The 23458-nt window shown below is 43.8% G+C and overlaps 1 non-coding gene across 1 annotated transcript; it reads left to right on the top strand.

Moving 5' to 3' along the window:
- The first annotated feature begins 12380 nt into the window (after positions 1–12380).
- On the top strand, positions 12381–12453 carry Trnav-uac (transfer RNA valine (anticodon UAC)). Its single transcript has one exon. It is a non-coding gene; the product is annotated as a tRNA-Val (tRNA).
- The last annotated feature ends 11005 nt before the right edge of the window (positions 12454–23458 follow it).

Genomic DNA, 23458 nt, shown 5'->3' with positions numbered 1-23458 from the left:
ACCGAGATCCGGACTGGAGCCACAGGACTGGGCGAGCCGAGCCCTGGGTGGCTGGGAGCGGGGGGTAGGAGAGGAGCTGAGCGGACCGCGGGGATGGTGACGGCGGGCGAGGCGGGGGCGGAGGCGGGGAGCGAGCCCAGCCGACAAAAAAGGGAGCTGGCGGCGGGGAAACCAGGACTGGATTCAAGGGGGAGAGGAGAGACCAGAGGAGGAGAAAGCCTGGCTTGCTGGATCAGAGGGAAGAAAAGGAGGAGGAGAATGCTGAGGCATTAGAGTCGGGGTGGGGAGTAGTGTGGGCCTGGAGGATGCAAAGAAAGGCGCAAGTATCCGCCAGAATGAGGAGGAACGAGGCCGACTGGTGGGGGCGACGGTAGGAGGACATTAGCAAGCACAGGATTCCTAAGGAAGTCCTTTGGGAGTTCCACTAGCTGAATCCTTGGAGCATCCATCAATGGTTGGATGACTTTGGTCTTGTTATAGACGCCAAGCACAAGACTCAGGCCACACGTTCAGGCTTCTGCACCTGGTCAGCGTAGCTCCTATTGCAGTCAGCAGCAGGACAGCTTCCCCCACCCCACCCCACCCGGTGCCCTTTCCACTGGGCAATCCTGCCTCTCTTAAGGCATTAAAAACTGATGGAGGAGTCAGGCAATACGGATTTTTAAAAGGCAGCCCTAAAAATATAGTTCTGCATATTCATGCACCCAGCACTGAATTCTGGGTCATCCTCAAGGAAGCTCCATTTTCCAGTGGATCAGGAAGTTCCCTGAATGTAAGTATTTAGGGAGAGAGAAGGAATGAAGGGATTGATGGAGAGGCCCCCAGTCAAGCAAGGCTTTGGTATTTATTCTCAAAGGTTTTTAAACAGGTGTTGGAAGTAACAAAATGTATCTAGCACAGAGGAAAACAAAGGGCCATTAAGACACATGGTCACCTGATAAAAACCAAGGCTCAAAGGGGAAGCCAGGGAATGATACAACCTGCCAAAGCAGAGAAGGAACAGTGAATGGACTATGTCAGCCACCCTGCACCAACAAGCTCAGAGTTCATACTGACTCACCCACATGGGCCTTAGACCATAGCATGGGCTGTATATCCAGGCAGACACTCGGCAATAGGGGAATAGGAGCTTTCTATGATTAGAAATTTCTATGACTAGAACATTTGGGGCTCAAGAAAGATTTGGGACTCCTATATAATCCCATTCCCAGCCCTCATTGAAGCTAGGCAGGAGGCTTGCCTGTATCTTCCTCCTCCTCCACATCCTTCAGGCTGCAAGCTCCCCACCCTGATTTCATTATTTTAAAGCTGTGGTGGCGGGCTCATCTTGGTAACACCACATAGCACCAGGGAAGTGATGCAGTGGGACTACAGTGGTTACTTGCCCAGCCTGCATCCCTAAATCTGCCTCTTGGATAAGGGTCAGTTTCAACCAACCCTGCTTTCTCCAGCCTGCACAACTAATCCATAGCAGAGTTGGGATTTAGACCTCATGACCTGCACTGTTTCTCTTTCTCCTTGGCACAGGCAACCTTTGAAAAATTCCATGTTCAATTACACAAGGCAGAGCAGGTGTAAGGATGAGAGGAAGTGGATTGGAGCTGTGCTCCAACTCTGCCACTTAACAGTCTGAATGAAGTTAGCCTGATTATTTCACCTAAGCCTCAGTTTATTGGTAAAACTTACCTTAAATGGGTTGTTATAAGTATTGAGAGATCATGTGTGTAAGTGGCTTGGCCCTGGGTATGGTTCAGAGCATACACTCAGTTAAAGGCAGCTAGTGGTACCATAATTCTGGTCAGTTCACATTTTAGCCACCTAAGGAGCATTTACCCATAGCAGGGCCACCAGTGGCTACTGTCTGGATTGGATTCCTTCCCGAAGCCACATTCAGAGTTCTGCTCCCACACAGCTCTACACTTCCATCAGTGCCAAAAGCAAAGCTGCTAGGGTGTGAGATTCAGCCATTCTAGCCAGTGCTAATATGTGGGAGGGTGAGACATGGGGCAAGATGGGGAACAAGAGCTTAGCAGATGCAGGCTCCACTGGTGTGTGCATCACTACAGGTCCAGCAGACGTCAGGGTTAAGCCAGTCCAGGTAAAGAAGTGGATTGGGGAGCTGCCAACTGCTAATGGGAGTGATTATAGCCAGTCTTTGAGTCTCCCCTAGGGAAAATACAGGCCAGCAGCTAACATGGAAGCTGGCCCAAGACTGGCCCAAGTCAATGAAGCAACTGAAGAAGCAAAAGCAGCTGATGAAGCAAAGAACTTGGACTCCTGAGAGAACACAGGAGACCCTGCCCACTCACACACACTCCTGGCCCTCCCCTCACAGGTACCTTTGTGAGGACAGATTTCCTCCCTGGTTACTTGAATTTCAACTGTCCTGTGAAGTTATTCTATGGATTTCTAGGAAGTGATCTGTCAATCAGGAAGATTAACTTTCTGTAAGAGATTCTTTAGCCCAATTTCATTTAGCCTATAGACCCTAAAAACAAGAACAACAATAATCACCATGAGAAGCAGGGTGCACTCTATCACTCTATGGAATTAGTTGGTGGCTGGAATACTGGCGGGAGCACCTCTTTATACTTGGCTGTTTCCAGCCTCTTCTGTATCCCTCCCCCACCCCCCAACCCCCTCCACACACAGCCTTTGCTTCAGCCTGGAAAGGGATTAGCAAAGGTATAATAAGGATATGACAGAGATAGCTTGGCGTGGTGGCACACACCTATAATTCCAACTACTTGGAAAGCTGAAGTGGGAGGATTTGAAGTTCAAGACCAGCCTGGGCACCTTAGCAATACCATTCCAAAATAAAAACAGCTGAGGATGTAGTTCAGTAGTAGAAATCCCCTGTGTTCAATCCTCAATACTGGCAGGGAAATAAAAAAGTAGCTGGGTGCAGTGACAGGTCCCTGCAATCCCAGCAACTTGGAAGGCTAAGGCAGGAGGATTATAAATTGAAGGCAACTTTGCAAGATCCTGTCTCAAAAAATAAAATAAAATGGATATGTATCTCAGTGATAGAATAACCCTGGGTTCAATGTCCAGTGCTACACACACACACACAAAAAAAAAAAAAAAAAAAAAAAAAGATGTGACAGAGATAAGAGGCCAGAAGACAAAAAGTCATTCTCATACCTAAAGTAAATGTAAACATCCCATAACGATCTAGAAAAGGAAAGACACAGTTCCTGAGCACCTTGTAAACACCTAGGGCTGATGCTAGATGGCTTACATTCAACACCTGGAAGCCTAGAGTCAGAGAGGTAAAGCAACTCACTCCAAGTCACACAGCTAGTTAAGGGCAGAGTTAGGCTTAGATGCAGACTTGTGACTCAACTCAGTGCTTTCATCAGCTATAACTCTCCTTCTCACAAACCCAAATGGCAGCAGCTCATAGGCATCCGGGGGACAGGAACAAACTAAACAGGTATCAATCCAAAACCATTTCCCTAAAGATCTGTTAAGTGTTGGGCACTAGACAGGGCTTCTTTAGTCACATAATATTCTTGTCATCCTAGAAGTACAAGGCCAGTGGCTCACCACTTTCCTGAAACAGAAACAGACAGACCAGGAGGGAGGAGAGGTGTCCTGGCCAGCTCAACAGTACAGAAGCCTCAGGGAACAGAGCCTTTCCTAGGACTAAGCCATGGTCCCTTCCTTTCTAATCCATTCTCTGGTCATCGTCAATGCCTCTCACCCTCAGAACAAGAGGAAAGGACAGGACCAAAGGGGACCATCCAAGGGTGTGTGGAGCCCACAGATGCTCCCTGAGTGAACATAAGAGGAGAAAAGACACAAGCTGAGTTCTCTGGCTTAGAGTCACACAATCACCATACACTGTGGCTCAGGAAGAGGGAACCCAGCGGGGGACGAGATGAAGAAGAAGGAGTCTGCGAAGCTTCAGCGTCTGAGGAACTTGAAGTCTCAAAAATACTGTGTGAGTTCTGAAAATAGGCACCACGTCTCTCCAATTCAGAGCTCTCTGGTATGCCCTGAGCTACTCCCTGGATGACTCACAGTGATGCCACCACCCACAGGGACAAAGGAGAAGCCTCTGCATCAGTGGCTCCACGTGTCAGCCCCTGAGCTAGGTGCTAGGGTTCCAGAGTCTTAAAAAGAAAAGTTAAAGGCAAGTTTTTCCTAAGAGGGAAACATAAGCAATAACACACAATAAAGTATTCTGACATTATGACCAAGTTGTACACGGGGTCCAGAACAGGTACAGATATGAGAGGGACAGTAAAGCCTTTGCTGGTGAGAGGTGTGCTGAAGGACAAGAAGACACTGAAGGACAGAAAGCAGGTAGGGATTGGGGGAGCATTCTAGAAGCCAGATGAAGAAGGTCGGGTGTGGGGTAGCAGGCCTTCGTGCTGGGATTTGAAGGACAAGGAGAACACGCAATGAAAGGCTGAAGAATGGGGAGGGCCACGTCACAGTGGGCCATGTCTGCCTGGCTGAGTTTGGGCTGCATTCAGAGGGAATAAGGAACTCTCAGGAACAGAAATGTAATGTGATCAGACCTGCATTTTAGTAAAAGTGCTTTGCAGTCGAGCACCGAGCACCGTAGCCCGCGCCTATAATCCCCAGCAGCTCAGGAGGCTGAGACAATAGGATCGTGAATTCAAAGCCAGCCTCAGCAACTCAGCAAAGTGAGACCCTGTCTCTAAAAAAAAAATTCCAAGAAAGGGTTGAGGATATGGCTCAGTGGTTAAGCGCTCCTGGGTTCAAACCCAGGTACCACACACACACACACACACACACACACACAAAAATGCTTTATAGAAATGGAGAGGAAATGGAAAGGAAATGGAGACACAGTCAAGTACAGTGATACACACCTTTAATCCCAGGTACTCAGAGGCTAGGGCAGGAGGATTACAAATTCAAGGCCAGTCTCAGATATTTAGCAAGACCCTGTCTCAAAATAAAAACGAAGAAGAAAGGCAGACTAGGGAAGCAGCTCAATGGTAGAGCACCCCAGATTCAACCCTCAGTACTGCAAAAATAAATAAATAGACAGATAGATAGATAGATAGATGAACAATGACAACAACAGACAAAGGCACGAAGACACTGAATTCTAGTTCTGGTGATATGGTGAACTATATAACATAAGAGTTTGCAGTTTGCCAACAAAACAAAAACACTAGACAAATATAACATTTGTTTTGTTTTGTTACTGGGAATCAAATCCGGGAGCACTGGATTGACAAGTGTCACAGCCCTCAGTGGGCTGTGTGTGAACTCTGTTGCACATAGTAGCCTAATGAGGGGATAAGTCTGGCACTGGGAACTTCCCAAGGCACCCCCCCACAGGGATTGATCGCCTGATACAGGTGAACTTCCCCCTCAAGCTCTGCCAGAAATCCCACACAGCACCTGAGATGGGTGTGACCTGCCAGGATGTCAATCAACCTGCTGACTGTAAGAACCACAAAGCAAGGCTGGAGATGTGGCTCAAGCCATAGCGCGCTCACCCGGCATGCCTCAGCACCACATACAAACAAAGATATTGTGTCTGCTGAAAACTAAAAAATAAATATTATTTTTTTAAAAAAAAGAACGACAAAGCAAGACTTAGCCCTTGAAACCTTATCCCTGCCTTTGATGTCCCCCAACCCCATATAAATAAAGCAAGAGCGGCCTCCTTTTGCCAGAGTATAGAAGCTTGACCCTCTACTTGCCCATCCTGCCCCTACTTTCTGAAAAAATTTTCTGTGTCCTGCGGTTTTTTTGTCATTCTATTTTCTATTTCTCAGCCAGCCCAGACCACCTAGGGGACCCCATTTCCATCATCTGCACAGGACGTAGACGAGAGGCAAGGCTGGTTTTGAACTTGCAATCTTCCTGCCTCAGCCTCCAGAGCCACTGCGATTACAGGTGTACACCACCACACCTAGCTATAACATCTTTAAATGCATAGTTAATCTCACAAGAAGATGAATTCTTTTTTGCCATGCTGGGGATCAGCCCAAGGCCTCATGCATGCTAGGCAAGCACTTTACCACTGAGTTATACGCTACCAGCACCACAGGAAATCTTGCAGTCATTAATATTGAGGGATCTAAAAACCAGAATAAATGAAGGAAAGATGCTGTATGCCTTCAGATATGCAGTTGGTCTCAGGAAGCTACACTGTCTAACAAAGTGGGGACCAGATACACATGGCCATCTAGACTTAAACTGATTTAATGTTAGTTAAAATTTAAAATGCAATTCCTACTATTCACTAGCCATATTTCAAGTGTTCAATAGTTACTAATGAATACCATGTAGGGCAGTGCAGATATAGAATATACCCATCACTGTGGCAAGATCTACTGGACAAGGATGCTGCAAAGTTAGATAATAGCCAAGCAGAGATAGGAGACATGGCATTAGATCCAGCTGAGACAGGAAGAATGAGCTGAGTTCCCTGCATAAAACCATCAAAGTCAATGAAAGGGTGGACAGAAAAACAAATCTACCACCAAAACAGGAGACCACGTGGAAATGAGTGAGTCTGGCCTAGGCTTAAAGTGAAATGAAAATTTCTCCTGGGAATTTTCCACATACAGATTTGGGACTTTTTAACAATGTCATGGTGAAAAATCAATATAAACACTGGTCATAGGCTGGAAATAAACATGAGTACCTTAGTTACCACAAATATAAATGAGTACTGAAGGGACATACCTGCAACACAGGCCTTACAGGGTTCCAATAGAAAAAAATACCAGTAAAAGCGAATTCACAATCCCAAATTACAAACCACACAAAAAAACAACCCATCATGAATGAAAGACAATAGAGGAAACAGACAGGAGGATTCAATGTCCAAGAACTTCAGTAGATGAAGTTATAATATCAATAGGTTTACCATGATCACATGATTAAGTATAGAACACACCTGTAATCTCAACTACTGGGTAGGCTGAGTCAGGAGGATTGCAAATTCAAAGCCAGTCTGGGTACTTAGTGAGACCCTGTCTCAAAATAAAAAATAAAATTAAAAATGGCTGGGGGGTTGGGGTGGTGGCTCAGTGATAGAGCACTTGCCTAGCATATGTGAGGCACTGGGCTCAATCCTCAGCATAAAATAAATAAATAAAATAAAGGCATTTTGTCCATCTACAACCAAAAAACAAATTAAAAAATAACATGAAAAAAGGCCTGGGGATGTATCTCAATGGTAATCTCTAGTAATGCCACAAAAAAGGGGGGGTGGGGGTTTGGGGGAATACTGTGAAAAAGAATAAGAATAGTAAAAATTGAATAGGCACTTCACAGAAGAAGAAATACAAATGGTCAACAAATATATGAAAAATATTCAACATCACTAGCAATTAGAGAAATGCAAATTAAAACTAGATTGAGATTCCCTCTCTAGTGAGAATAGCAATTATCAAGAATACAAATAATAATAAATGTTGATGAGGATGTAAGGAAAACGGTACACTCATACATTGCTGGTAGGACTGAAAATTGGTACAACCCCTCTGGAAAGCAGTATGCAGATGCTCAGAAAACTTGGAATGAAAACACCATATGACCCAGTTATTCCACTCCTACGTATATACCCAAAGGACTTAAAAGTAGCACACTACAGTGACACAGCCACATCAGTTTTAAAGAAGCTCAATTCACAATAGCTAAACTGAGGTGCCCTTCAACAGATGAATGGATGAAGAAAATGTGATATATATACATATACATATACATATACATATACATATACATATACATACATACACACACACCATGGAATATTACTCAGCAATAAAGAATGAAATGATGGCATTTTCCAGTAAATGGATGGAACTGGAGACTATCATGCTAAGTGAAGTAAACCAGTCCCCAAAAACTGAATACTGAATGTTTTCTCTGACATGCAGATGCTAACACACAATGGGGAGGAGGGCAGAGAATAGAAGTTAAGTGGATTAGACAAAGGGGAATGAAGCAGGGAAGGGAGAAGGGATGGACATAGGAAAGACAGTAGAATGAACTGAACACAGCTTTCCTCTGTTCATCTATGAATACATCACCAGTGAAACACCACATACGTACAAACACAAGAAAGGGAAGTTATACTCCATGTATATATTTATAATATGTCAAAATACACTCTACTATCATGTATATCTAAAAAGAACAAATTAAAAAAAAGAAAAAAGGATAATATAGTAAAAAAAAAAAAAAGGCTAAGGCAAGGACAGGTCCTTCAGAATGGCAGTGCATGGATCTCTGTGAATTTTTGTCCAAGTGAAACAACCATAACTGGTCAAAACAATAAAGAGCGACCATTTAAAGTTTCTGAATATTAGAGAACCGGGCACGGTGACACACACCTGTAGTTCCAGCTACTCAAGAGGCTGAAGCAGGAGGATCAGTTGAGCCCAGGGATTCAAGACCAGCCTGGGCAACCTAGCAGAACCACATTTCAAAATAAGAAATAAATAAAGTTCCTGAAAATTGTTCTAGGGCATATGGCAAATGGACAAACTTATTTATTTATTTATTTAAAATATTTTTAAGTTGTAGATGGACACAATATCTTTATTTTATTTATTTATTTTTATGTGGTGCTGAGGATCGAACCCAGTGCCTCATGAGTGGGAGGCAAGTGCTCTACTGCTGAGCTATACCGCAGCCCCAGGAAAACACTTATTTTAAAAAATAATTTTAGTAAAAAATTCCGTAAATTTCAGTAAATAAGAGCATGTCTGGCCACATGAGGTACAACTTGCTCCCCCACTTCCTTCAGCTCACTGTGACAGAAGCTCTATTCTGAAAGGTGTGGTCAAGAAGCGCTCCCTCTCCATGGGTTCCTAGTCTAAAACACCAGTTTCCTCCACTGAGGTGCTGACTACCAGCATTTCTCATTCTCCACCCTCTGCTGCCTGTTGCAGAAACTATTCTAGAAAGAACAGCCAAAAAGGTTCCCTCTCTTTTGGGGGAGTCTGAGGTGGGACCAGGGATTGACCAGGCACTTGACCACCGTGCTACACCCCAGCCCTATTTTGTATCTTATTTAGAGATAGGGTCTCACTGAGTTGCTTAGCACCTCACTTTTGTTGAGGCTGGCTTTGAATTTGGGATCCTCCTGCCTCAGGCTCTTGAGCCGCTGGGATTACAGGAGTGCGACACTGCACCAAGCTAGGTTTCCTCCCTACCCAATCCCTATTTATAGAGTCCGGCACAGTAGTTCCACAGTACTAGGCCAAATCATTCAAACCAGCTTACTGATGGGCATAGATTGCACGCAGCCAGAAGCTAATGGGAAAGGGGCTACCATCCCTTTTTCCCAGCAACTTCCACTCACAGAGAAGATGTATCACCCCAAGAAAAGTAGCCACTATTCCTGAATTCAGAGCAATGGTGCCAAGTTCCTATCCAGGAGTAGAGGCAAGTACAAAAAAAGAGAGTTCTAGCCAGACACGGTGGCACACACCTGTAATCCCAGCAGCACAGGAGGCTGAGACAGGAAGATCACAAGTTCAAAGCCTGCCTCAGCAACTTACCAAGGCTCTAAGCAACTCTGGAGACCCTGTCTCTAAATAAAATACAAAAAAACAGCTGGGTATGTGCCTCGGTGGTTAAGTGCCCCTGAGTTCAATCCTCGACGCCAAAAAAAAAAAAAAATAATTCTGCAGCCCTGGAAAAGAGTATGGGGGTCGGGGGATACAAGTCTATGGGCACTGTTAAAAACAATTGAGATCTTATCTTTGAGTACTTTAGAGGATTGGTACTCCCTGATGGCAACGCAAGGGGAAAGGAAAAGGAAGACCAGCTAGAAGTTTAACTGAATCAGTGAAACAGCTAAAAGAACCTTCCTGGGGTGAAAGTCAGCCTCATCAAAGTGGCCCATTATGAGTGGATCGGACTATGCAGCAATTTATGTCCTATGAAATTGTTGAAAATAACACAGCAAGCTGGGTACAGCAGCACACACCTGTAATCCCAGCTACTCAGGAGACTGAAGCAGGAGGAGCCCAAGTTAAAGGCCAGTGAGACCCTGTCTCAAAATAAAAATAAAAAGGGGCTGGGGGTATAGCTCAGTAGTAGAGTGCTTGCTTAGGATGTGCCAGGCCCTGGGTTTAACCCCACTACTGATATATTAAGAAAAGAAGATAAAAAAAAATTTACACACACACACACACACACACACCTTCAAATTTCAAGTATATGTCAAGTATACGGTAACTGAAAAAAGTTTAATGTGTAGGTTAAACAGTATATTAGACACAACTGAATAGTTAACAACTGTAATAAAATATCTGAAGATATCCTCTGGAATAAAGTACAGAGAGCTAGAAATTAAAAATATCACAAAAGAGAGGCAAAAAACATGGGAGATTCTTGTCCAAAAATGACTCAAAATATGTGTAATAGAAGTTCCAGAGGAAGAAAATAAAAATGAGGAGAAGAAAATAAAGAAAATTTGGCTGAGAATTTTCCAAAATTGGTAAAGAACTTCTTCAATCCACAATTTTAGGAAATCACAATAAATCCTAAATAGCATAAATCAAAATAAATATGCTCCTAGATACTTTGATGTAAAACCACAGAACACTTAGACAAGAAAAAGATCATAAGAGAAACTACAAAGTAAAAAAACAATTAGGTGGACAGCAGATTTCTCAGCAGAAATAACAGAAGTCAGAACACAATGTGTGGTAGAAAGCTAAAACTGAGTTGAGAATATAGCTTAGTGATAGTGTATCTTAGCAATGCAAGACCCTGAGTTCATTCCCCAACACACACACACACACACACACACACACACAATACATATGTATGCATGCACTCACACGTGCACACACACACACACACACACAAAAGTTAAATAATCAGCAATCACAATATATGTCCTATTAAATGACAGATATAATACTGATTTTTTTGTACTAGTTATTGAACCTAGGGGCACTCAACCAGTGAACCACATCCCCATCCCTTTTTATATTTTATTTTGAGATAGTTGCTTAGGGCCTCACTAAGTTGTTGGGGTTTGTCTTGAACTTGCGATCTTCTGCCTCAACCTCCAGAGTCACTGGGATTACAGGACCACTGCCCCAGTGAGGTTTTTTTTTCAAATTACAAAATAAAAAATGTTATAGTGATGTATTTGAAAACTTACAGAAAATGAAAAATTTCCTCAGAAAATATGACTTTCCTAAACTGTCCGAAGAAAAGTAGAAAAATCTTAATACATTAAATTATTTAAGAAACTGAATTGGTAATTTAAAGTCTTTGCTAAAAATTTTCTAGGTCTAGATGCTTTTGTTTATTCTACCAATAATGAAAGAACTGATGATCCCACCCTAAATTGTTCAGAAATAGACAAGGCTGTGAGTTATCTCTATTTCTGCAATGCTGGATTGGAACCCAAGACCCTTATCACACTACAACTAAGCTACCCTCCCAACCCTTGTCATTTAGTCTATGAGGATAATATACTCAATAAAATCAGACAATTAAAAAAAAACAAAAAAACTAAACTACATAGGCTGCTACTCGTATATGCTTACATCTCCCTAAAATTCATGTTGACACTGAATTCCCAGTGAGATGGTACTTGAAGGTGGGGCATTTGGGAAGTGATATTGGGTCTTGAGGTAAGAGATCTCACGAATGAGATTTGGGGCCTTATGAAAGACTCCAGGAAGAGTGCTTGCCCCTTTAACTATATGAAACCATCTCTGAGTGAGGAAACAGGCCCTTACCAGACTCTAAATCTGCAAGTACCTTGATAAGGGACTTCCCAGCCTCCAGACTGTGAGAAGTAAGATTCTGTTGTTTTAAGACAGCCAGCCTAGGGTGTCCTGTACAGCAGCCTCAACAGACCAAGACAGACGCTGGTACCAGAAGGGGTTGGCAGTATAGCTTGGTGTACTTTCCTAACATGCAAGAGACCCTAGGTTCAATTCCTAGCAACACACACACACACACACAGAAAAAGAAAAATCAATACCAAGAAGTTGAGGTAACAAATACTAAAGGGAAAAACATGTAGAAGCAGCTCTAGAATTGGATCTTGAGTAGAAGTAGAAGAGTTTTGAGGTGGATGTAAAACGTATGGTGCTAAGGATTCTGTTTAGGGCTCAGAAAGAAAGGAAGTATTAGAGAAAATGCACTTCTCTTAGGGAATATCCAAGTAATCCTAAAAAGAATGTTTAAGTAAAGGCCATTCCGAAGAGGTTGCACATGGAAATAAGGAACATGTACTGAAAATGAGGGAAGGGCCAGGAATGGTGGCACATACCTGTAATCCCAGCAGCTCCAGAGGCTGAGGCAGGAGGATCTCAAGTTCAAAGCCAGCCTCAGAGGCCCTAAGCAACTTAGCGAGATCCTGTGTCTAAATAAAACATAAAAAGGTCTGGGGGGCTGGGGATATAGCTCAGTTGGTAGAGTGCTTGCCTTACATGCACAAGGCCCTGGGTTCAATCCCCAGCACCGCCCCCCCCCCCACACACACACACACAAAAGATCTGGGAATGTGACTCAGTGGTTGAGGGCCTCTGGGTTCAATCCTCAGTACAAAAAAAAAAAAAGAAAGAAAAAGAAATGAGGGAAGGGAAGGTCATCCTTGTTATAAAGTGACAAAGAACACAACTGTATTGTGTTCATATCCTAGTCTTTTGCAGAAGGGAGAGAGAGAAAGAGAGAATTAGTTTATATGTATGTTGCTAGGGATTGAACCTGGGGTCTTACAAATGCTAGACAAGTGTTCTACCACTGAGCAACATCCTCAGCCCTTCTTATTTTGAGACAGGGTCTCATTAAGTTGTCCAGACTAGGGGCTGTGGTTGTGGCTCAGTGGTAAAGCGCTCACCTAGCATGTGCGAGGCCCTGGGTTTGATCCTCAGCCCCACATAAAAATAAAGGTATTGTGTCCAACTACAACTAAAAAAATAATAATTTTTTTAAAAAAGTTGCCCAGGCTAGCCTCACCCTTCTAAGTAGCTAGGATTACAGGTATGCACCACTATACCCAGCTTGACAGTGAAATTTTAAACAATTAAAATAGATTATTTAGGTGAGGAAATCTTTAAGCAAAGTGTTGAAAGAGTAGCCTAACTCCCCTTGACTATTTAACTTAAAGATGGAATTGTTGGGCTGGAGATACAGCTGAATGGTAAAGCACTTACCTATCATGTGTGAGGCCCTGGGTTCAATCCTCAGTACAGTATAACAAAAATATCTTTTTAAAAAGATGGAACTGGGGGCTGGGGATATAACTCACTTGGTGGAGTGCCTGCCTTGCATGCACAGCCTACATAGCTTCAATTCCCCAGCACCACAAAAAAAAAAAAAAAAAAAAAAAAAAAGATGGAACTGTTAAACAAAAAGGAACTCAAAGAAAGATTTGGAAAATTATTAGCCAATCTATATTTAAAAGAATGCGAAAGACTGTTTGGGAGAGAACACTAAGGGTGTAGCCAAGTTTCCTTGATACAGAGATCAAGGATGTCACTTGGATCTGATGTATCCCCATGTGCTGAAGGCGTGTTCACCAGCCTGTGGCACTATTGGGAGGTGGTAGAACCTTTAGGAAGGTAGGCCTAGTGGAAGAAGGGTGCCCCTGAAGGGGAATTGGGGCTCTGACCCCTTCTTGTTTCCCTCTTTGCTTCCTGGCTACCATGAAATGAATAGTTTTCCTCTGCCATGCACTTCCACCATGTATTGGCCCATCACAGGCCCAAAGCAACAGTGGTACATGTCTATAATCCCAGCTGTTCAGGAGGTTGAGGCAGGAGGATCAAAAGTTCAAAGCTGGCCTCAGCAATTTGGTGAGGCCCTAAGCAACTTAGCAAGAACCTATCTCAAAATAAAAAATAAAAGGGCTGGGGATGTGGCTCAGTGGTTAAGCACCCCTGGGTTCAATCTCTGATACCAAAAAACAAAAACACATAAAACAAAAACAAAGCAAAAGGGCCAAGTGACCACAGATTGAAACCTCCGAAAGCTTTTCCTTTGTAAATTGGTTTTCTCAGGTATTCTGTCACAGTGATTGCTATGGTTTAGATGTGGTGTCCCCCACAAGCTCACATGTGAGAACACAAGGTTTGAAGGAGAAATGTTTGGGTTATAGCCTTAACCTAATCAGTGATAATCCCCTATGGGATTAACTGAGTAACTAGAGGCAGGTGGGGTATGGCTAGAGGAAGTAGTTCATTGGGGGGGCGGTGGCTATGGGGTATATATTTTGTATCCAAAGAGGGAGGAGGGAGACAGAGGGTCTCCTCTCTCTCTCTCTCTCTCCTCTCTGATCATCATGTGAGCTGCTTCTCTCTGCCATACTCTTCAAACCACCATGCCTCACCTGGAACCCCAATGGATGGAGCTAGCCTTCCTTCCATGGACTAAGACCTCTGAAACAGTGAGCCCCTGGCTTTAATCCCCAGTGCACAGTCACAGCTGCACATCTCCACAGAATCCAGGAGCTAATCTCCAAAGCAATGGACAAATGATCCTGAAGCTATTCTGAGATCCTCAGAGCTCCCACTCCCATTACAAGTCCAGAGTGCAAGGATCCAGAGAACAGAGCAGACCTCTCCATATCAAGCAGGCCAGGAACCAGGAAACAGCTCCTCTCCAGACACCAAGTTTGCCAGTGCCTTGGTCTTGGACTTCCCAATATCCAGAAACATGGTTTAAAAAAAAAAAAAAAAAAGTACAGGGGCTGGGGTTGTGGCTCAGTGGCAGAACGTTTGCCTAGCATGTGTGAGGCACTGGGTTCGATCTTCAGCACCACATATAAATAAAAATACAATACAATAAAATAAAAGTACATCAACAACTAAAAAAAATTTTAAGAAGGTCTGTTTCTTTATAAAAGCTACCTAAGGTAGTATTGTTATAATTGCCTTAATGGACTAAGACATAGATCTCCCTTATGAACACAAAGAGATCCTAAATAAAATACTAACTAGTAGCAGCCAAAAACATGTAACAACCAATTGGGGGGGTGGCACTGGGGATTAAAGCCAGAGGTGTTCTACCATACTGAGCCATTTTTAATTTTGAATTTTGAGATAAAGGTCTCACTAAATTGTTCAGGCTAGCCTTAAACTTGTAATCCCTCTGCCTCAGCCTCCCAAATTTCTGGGATTACAGGAATTCGACACCCATACCCAATAGCAATTTGCATTTATTCCAAGGATTAGAATAAGAGTTAAAGGGGGGGGGCGGGATCTGTTAATGTAATTTACTATATTAACAGATTGAAAAATAAAAACAGCTGGGTTCTTTGGCACATGCATGTAATCCCAGAGACCCGGAGGCTTAGGCAGGAGGATCACAAGTTCAAAGCCACCCTCAGCAATTTAGCAAGGCCATAAGCAACTGAGTGAGATCCTGTCTCTAAATAAAATACAAAAAAGGGCTAGGGATGTGGCCCAGTGGTTAAGCACCCCTGTGTTCAACCCTGGGTAGCAAAAGAAAAGAAAAACATTTATGATCAACTCAAGAAATACAGAGGATCAACTAACACTAGATAGCTGTTCAGGAATTTTAAATAAAAACTTAGCAAGGTGGAATTTCTTTATCCTACTAAATAGTAAAAGGCCAGAGAGATGTTGAGATGGTCCAATCCCATGTCCTCTCCCTACACACAGAGGAGGAACATATTTTCCATCCTCTTTGTAGTTGCATTAGAATCATGTACCCAGCCAATGAATATGGACACAAGTGATGTACACTACCACCTGTTCTGGCCAAAAAACCCTTCGTGGTCATCCACTCTCTCTTCCTCAGGGACCTTGAAAGCCATGTGTGGAAGATGACAGCACAAAATGGAAAGGGCTTGGATCCAAGTCACCACTAGCAGAGGAAAGACCTGACCCAAGTCACACTACAAAATGAGCAGGAAGGCTGGGGATGTGGCTCAAGCGGTAGCGCGCTTGCCTGGCATACATGCGGCCCAGGTTCGAGCCTCAGCACCACATACAAACAAAGATGTTGTGTCCGCCAAAAACTAAAAAATAAATATTTAAAAAAATTCTCTCTCTCTCTTAAAAAAAACAAAAACAAAAAACATTTTAAAAAAATGAGCAGGAATTGAAGATTAATTTAGTGGCAGAGCACTTGGCTGGGTTTGATCCCCAGCACCACACAAGCACACACAGAATTATTCTGTTAAGTCACATTTTTCATACATGATCTGTTTCTAAGTGCTCTGTTTTGCTCTATTGGTTTGTTTCTCCATCTGCCAATGGGACATTGTCTTAATTGCTGTAACTTCATAAAAATGTTTGCACTCTGAGAGGGCAAGGCCAGAGTCTTATATGAAGCCTTAGCAGCTATTAACAGTCATTTGTTAAAAAGAGGAAGTCAGAATGCACAAAGGAAGCAGGAGACAAGAAGGGAAGAAGGAGGAGGGTCCCAGGAATGCCCGGCGGCAGGCCACACTCAGAGCTGGAGGAGGTAGAGTTTCAAGTGAAGGCCCTTATTCTTTCCCTCCCCCCAAAGAGAAAATGACACAAGGCTTTAGAATCACCAGCTGGAGGATCCAGGAAACAAAAGCTGAGGCTCTGTCAGTTTCCGAGTAGTTCACACTCTGAGACATCTTCCCACCTCCAGCCCCCAGAAGCTGCCAAGAGCCCAGGCAGAAAAACAGGCGTCCCAGCATGGCCCACCTCAGTGGCACCACAAAACACTGGGGAAGTGACAGAATGATGTTAAAAAAAATTATCGCTGAGGTATTTTAAAATTCCGCCCTCAAGGCAGCATCCCGTTGCTACAGCAACCCTAGTTCTGCAGGGTGTCCTGATTACCAATGTGCTCCCTGCACCTGCCTCAGGCAGCCTAGGGGAGGCGACCTCAGGAGTTGAGGAGGGCTGCCAGCAGAGGAAGTGCCCAGGAAGAGTCGCAGTGGTCAGAATTCAAGGTAATGACTGAAGAGATCTAAGGGAATCCTATCAGTTCACTATAACTGTCCCAGGTTAATAATTTTATTAAAAATATGGGCTCAGAATTGGGGATATAACTCAGTGGTAGAGCACTTGCCTAGCATGCTCAAGGCTCTGGGTTTGAAAAATAAATAAATTAATTAGATTAAAAATAAAAATATGGAGCTGGGTATGGTGGTACATGTCTGTAATCCTAGCTACTTAAGAGGCTGATGCAGGAGGACTGCAAGTTTGAGGCCAACCTGAACAACTGAGACCTTTTCTCAAAATTTTTAGAAAATTAAAAATTGGGCTGGGGGGCTCAGGAGTAGAGCATCCCTGAGTTCAATCTTCCATACTTCATTTTTTGGGGGGAGGGGGTATCTGGGGATTGAACCTAGGAGTGCTTAACCACATCCCCAGCCCTTTTTTGTATTTTATTTAGAGACAGGATCTCACTGAGTTGCTTAGGGCCTCACTAAGTTGCTGAGGCTGGCTTTGAACTCACAATCCTCCTCCCTCAGCCTCCCAAGCCACTGGGATTACAGGCATGTACTACCATGCCTAGCCCAAATCTTCATATTATTTTAAAAAAGGGGGGGGGGAATTAATTAAAATATGGACTATGTCCTATTCAAATTGACATACAGACTTTATTTTTTATTCACTTGGCTCCATCAAAACACAAAAAGTGACATTTCATTAGTTTGGGACTGAACAAAAAGACAGCTGGTCCTGAGTTTAGGTTCCAGTTTAGACAAAGTCCCTAAGGGACAGGATTGGAACTAGAGCTGAGTTGTGGCCCTGCCCTCTCCCATAGAGTTCCACCAATCAGTGCACACGCTGTTCTGTGCTCAAGCCAGAATAGCCTGGGACATCTTTAGGAAACCCAAACGAGTAAGAAAGGGGGAGAAACGACCAAAGAACCAAAATAACACCCAGCCAAAGGGACTGAGCCAGAGGTAGACAGACACAGAGATGCTGTCATTCTGTCACTCCATCTGAACTAAGGGCTCTTGTCTCTCTGCACATGGCCAGACTTCATTTTCCAGCTCTCCCACACTCAGCAGCCATTCCATTTGGTAAACTTGACCTGTGAGACCCAAAGAGAGCTTCACGGGTCTGTATCCACATTAGCAGTTACTCTAGAACATGAAGCAACGCTTGGAGAAGGGTCGGGGGTGGCTAGGCAGTGGAAAGATATTTGGAGCAGTGTCTCGGATAGAACGTTAATCTCAGGATTAGGAGACTAACCTTTAGACTGGTTTCCTACATATACTATGACTTTGGCTGTCACCACTCAAAAGAGGACTCTACAAAGGTGGGTGCTGCTGCCAGTGATTGGTCGTAGCTATGGCACTTAGAGTGCCTGGTACTTTATTTATTTTTTTAAGAGAATTTTATTTGTCTATTAGTTTTTCGGCGGACACAACATCCTTGTTTGTATGTGGTGCTGAAGATCGAACCCCAGCCGCACGTATGCCAGGCGAGCGCGCTACCGCTTGAGCCACATCCCCAGCCCCAACCTTATAAACCTTCAATGTTTTGTTTCATTTTGCTTTATTTTTTGCAGTGCTTGGAATAGAGCGACCCAGGGCCTCACACATGCTAGGCAAGCACTCTACCACTGAGCTATATCCCCAGCCCTAGACCTTCATTGTTTTTGAAATGAAAGAATGAGTGGTCCCTGCCTTTGTGCTTCATTTATATAATTGGAATAGATAAGAATTATTTCTCTCCACCAGGGGTTGGTGAAGCTCCAGCACAGTATGGATGAATGATACCAGTTTTAAACTTCTTTGAAAAATGTTAACTGCTATGCAAATGTCAGTTAGCAACACTATTACCTAACCCAGCAGCTCAGTTAAACAAGGTGCTTTGGAAGGCCAGAACTTGACCCATGTCCTCAGAGCACTTGAAATAATCACAGGTAAGTGCTACCTGGAGAACCAGGTGCTGTAGCTGGTGCTGCTAGGTACCTACTCAATATCCATTTTGCCATCCTTCCTTACAAACAGAATCCTAAGGTTGGGAATATAGCTCAGTGGTTCAGTGCTTGCCTGGAATACAACAGACATTAAAGAAAGAAAAACAACAAGCTGAGCATGGTGGCACAGGCCTATAATCCTAAGGACTCAGGAGGCTGAGACAGAAGGTTCTCAAGTATTGAGGCCAGCCTCATCAACTTAGCAAGAATTTGTCTCAAAATAAAAATATATAAAACTTAAAGGGCTGGTGATATAGCTCAGTGGTAGAGCATCCCTGGTACCTCTCCCCCCAAAAAAAATAAAAACCCTAATTCTGTTTGAGCAGCATTGTGCTCTATCCCTGCCTCCTTACACTGTAGCCACCCAGACAGAACTGGAATTTCTGGGGGACAGGGGACAACTTCTGACAAAGTTCTTAAAAAGGAGTCAAGTTCCACATGTTCTCTTTGCTCTTTCCTCCTTCCTTTCTGGGGCACAGACAAGGCTTCAAAGTAGAATCGTCCTGGGGCTGGGGAAGTAGTTCAGTGGTAGGGCACTTGCCTAGTATGTGCAAGGCCCTGGGTCCTATCCCCAGGGCCCCCCTCCTCCAAAACAAAACAAACAAACAAAAAAACCCCAAAAGCAGAATCCTACTGTGTTAGCTTCCCGTTGCTGTGATGAAATACCTGAGGTAAGCAGTTTATTTTAGCTCAGGGCTTCAGAGGTTTCAGTCCAAGTTCCCTTGTTCCCGTTGCTTTGGGACTGTGGTGGGGCAATACATTATGGCAATACAATACGGTACAAGGCAATGAAACTGCTTACCTCAAAGTGGCCAAGGGGTAAATTGAGGAAAAGGCTGGGGTCCCAATATCCCCCTTCAAGGGCACACCCCCCTCCCAAGAGGCCCCACCTCTTAAAGATTCCACCGCCTCCCTATGGCACTGCAGGCTGGAGACCAGGCCCTCAACACATAAGACTCTGGGGGACATTTCAGATCCAAACTATAACATGTGCCATCTTGACCTTAGGAAACAGACACAAGATGGTGGGACAATACCCTGAGTCCCTGGAGACACCCTTGAGCTATTCTCCCAGCCCTGAAATGCCTACCCCTAAATTTCCTATTGCCTAAAAAAAAATAGCCTGAATGATGAAAACTGTACTTAAAATAGCTGGTTTACTTCTCATACAATCCTATGACAGACATTGCCAATGCCAACTCTACAAATGAAAGCTTAAAGAAGTGAAGGAGGACTCTGGAGGCTAAGGCAGGAGGATTGCGAGTTCAAAGCCAGCCTCAGCAACTTAGGGAGAAACTAAGCAACTTAGTGAGACCCTGTCTCAAAACAAAACATAAAAAGGGCTGGGCATGAGGCTCACTGATTAAGTGGCCCTAGGTTTAATGCCTGGTACAAAAAAAAAAAAAAAAAGGAGGAGATTGTACAAGATCATACAGCTAAAGAGCAGAGCAGAACAGAGATTCCATTCCAAGTCTAAGTCTTTTCTGTTTTTTGTTGTTGTTGTTGTTTTTGGTACTAGATATTGAACTCAGGGGCACCCAACCACTGAGCCACATCCCCAGCTCTACTTTGTATTTTATTTAGAGACAGGGTCTCACTGTGTTGCTTAGTGCCTTGCTCAGTTGCTGAAGCTGGTTTTGAACTCACGATCCTCCTGTCTCAGCCTCCCAAGCCGCTGGGATTACAGGTGTGCGACACCACGCCCCACAGTCTTTTCCCTTTTGCCATATTTATCAAGGGAGAAGGAAAAAAAGAAAGGTATATTTGTAAGGACTGTATAAGAGGACTTACAGGCCAGCAGGGGCCATCTATTCAACACAATCTACTCAATCCTGCCAAATGTCAGGTATTAGGTGTGAGGAATATCACAGTGAGTGAGTCAGACCAAGTCCATGGTATCTCTATTTTAGAATAGAATAAGCAAGTACATATAGGCCATGGGGTGATAATTACCATGAAGAAAATTAAGCAGGATAAGGTGGGGGATACAGGATACTATTCTTTTTAAAAAATATTTTTTAGTTATAGGTGGATACAATATCTTTATATTTATGTGGTACTGAGGATCGAACCCAGTACCTCATGCATGCTAGGCGAGTGCTCTTCCTCTGAGCCACATCCCAGCGCCTCCCCCGTTTTTTTAAAATATTTTGTTGTTGTTGTTGTAGTTGGACACAATACATTTTTTATTTATTTATTTTTATGTGGTGCTGAGGATCGAACCCAGGGCCGCACACATGTGAGGTGAGCACTCCACTGCTGAGCCCCAGCCCAGGATACTATTCTTTAGAAGAACTCTCAGAGATCTATGAGGTGATCTATCCACCAGATCTTTAAGAAGTGATGGGGAGGGCTGGGGTTGTGGCTCAGTGGTAGAGCGCTTGCCTAGCATGTAAAAGGCCCTGGGTTCAATCCTCAGCACCACATAAAAATAAATAAAATAAAGGTATTGTGTTCAACTACAACTAAAAAGTAAATATTTAAAAAAAAAAAGAAGGAAAAAAAGGGCCAGGCACAGTAGCACACATCCGTAATCCTTAGTAACTCAGGAGGCTGAGGCAGGAGGACCACAAGTTTGAGGCCAGATTCAGCAATTTAGCCCTATCTTTAAAATAAAATAAAAAGAACTAGGGATGTAACTCAAATAGAGTGCCCCTGGGTTCAATCCTCAGGGCTACCAAGCAAACAAGGAAGAGATGCAGTGAACCAGGTGTGGATGGGAACTACAGGTATAGAGGCCCTGAGACAGCAGATTGCATGGGGGCCATTGTTCAGGCATAAAGTGATGGAGGGGGAAATAGTTGGTGAGGTCCAAGATGGAGCAACAGGTTGGAGAGGCATTTATGCCATGGTAAGAAATTCGGGGCTTTTACTCAGTGACACAGGGAGTCACAGAAGGGATTTGACCAGAGAACAGAACTAGTTTATAATGTGACGGATGTATGGACACCAGTGAATAGAAGGGAGGGAGAGAGACAGAGGAAGGAGATGAAACAAGAAGGTTACAACAATCCAGGGGCAAGGCGCTAGGACTATGGGTGGGGACGGTGGTAAGTGCTGGTACGACATGGAGTGAGCATGAAATGTGCTCTTGGTTCAGCTCTCAGGATGCCCACTTTCGATTCTATTCCACAGCCATCCTCTCTCAATCTTTGCTCCCTCACTTCCAAACAATTATGAGGTAATCAAAGGTGTCAAGAAGTCAGTCAGATATAGCCAAGAGTGTCTTAAGGAAGAAGGAAAGGCCAGGCTGGGTAGTGGCAATTAGCTGATATATATAAACTTGTCAAGAAAAAGGCTTATTTTGGATCACGGTTGTGGATTTGGTCCATGATAGCATGGCCCCACTCTCTTGGGCAGTACAACATGGCAGAAGCACTTGGCAGAGCAAAATCTGTTCATCTCATTGCCTGGAAATGAGAGAAGAGGAAGGAGCTGGGGTTCCACTACCCTGATCAGGGGTATGTTAGTCAGCATTCCATCACTGGGAGAAAATACCTAAGAAAATCAATTGAGAGGTCAGACTATTTTTGCTTATAGTTTCAGATGTTTCAGTCCCTGACTAGTATGGGCCTTTGGGGAGACAGAACAACATGGTAGGCAACACATGCTGGAACAGAGTTGCATGGCATCTGGGAAACAAAGTAAGAGACAGAGAGATGCAGGAGCCAGGGACAGGATATACCCTCAGGCGGGCACCCCAGTTACTTCCCCCAAATAGGTCCCAACTCCTATTATAGTTTCCACCATTTTCTAATAGTCCATTAAATTCTAGTCCAGGCATGGTGGTGCATGTCTGTAATTCCAGCAGTTCAGGAGGCTGAGGAAGGAACAGCATAAGTTTGAGGCCAGCATCAGCAACTTAGTGAGACCTCGTCTCAAAATAAAAAATAAAAAGGACTGGCCTGTGGTTGAGCACCTCTGAGTTCAATCCCCACTACTCAAAAAAAAAAAAAAAAAAAATTATGAACCATCAATGGATTAACCAACAGATGAGATCAAAGTCCTCATTTCCCAAATGTCCACATCTGAACATGGCTGCACTGGGGACTAAGCCTCTAACACAGGAGCTGAACACCTCCCAAAGGTTGCACCACCTCCCAAAAGTACCATACTGGAGACCATGACTTTAAACACATGGGACTTTGAGGGACATTCAGCTTCCAAACTACAGCACCAGAGGATGTGACAGATGCTGAGGTCACGGGAGACATGAACTCCTAAATAAAGAACTATAAGAAGAAACACATGCTTTGGGGAATCTCCACAGGAAAATTCCCTTCTTTAGAACAGACCATAAACAAGATCCCTCTTCTTTTTCATGCCAAGGAACGTGCTAACCATATGCCAAAGCCAGGCATAACTCATTCCTAGACAGACTCAGGCTTCACAGCCCAGGCTGGGTGTGGGTTTGCGGGTGGGAAGAAGGACAGAGTTAGGAAAGGAGACCAGAGCATGTTATGAAGTGAAATGCCAGATCTCTCTGCCTCCAGAGAGACTAGTGTATACCACTCACCCATTCCCCATTCCCCACAGGACTTCAGCACATTCCAGACAGAGCGTCACAAGAGATGGTATAATGAATATT

The sequence above is a fragment of the Marmota monax genome, unplaced genomic scaffold, assembly GCF_021218885.2.
Source record: "Marmota monax isolate L192 unplaced genomic scaffold, Marmota_monax_Labrador192_F-V1.1 WCK01_AAM20220418_F8-fsc00163, whole genome shotgun sequence".
NCBI lineage: Eukaryota > Metazoa > Chordata > Mammalia > Rodentia > Sciuridae > Marmota > Marmota monax.
The sequence above is the reverse complement of the archived record's forward strand: the minus strand, read 5'-3'. Positions and strand labels throughout refer to the sequence as shown.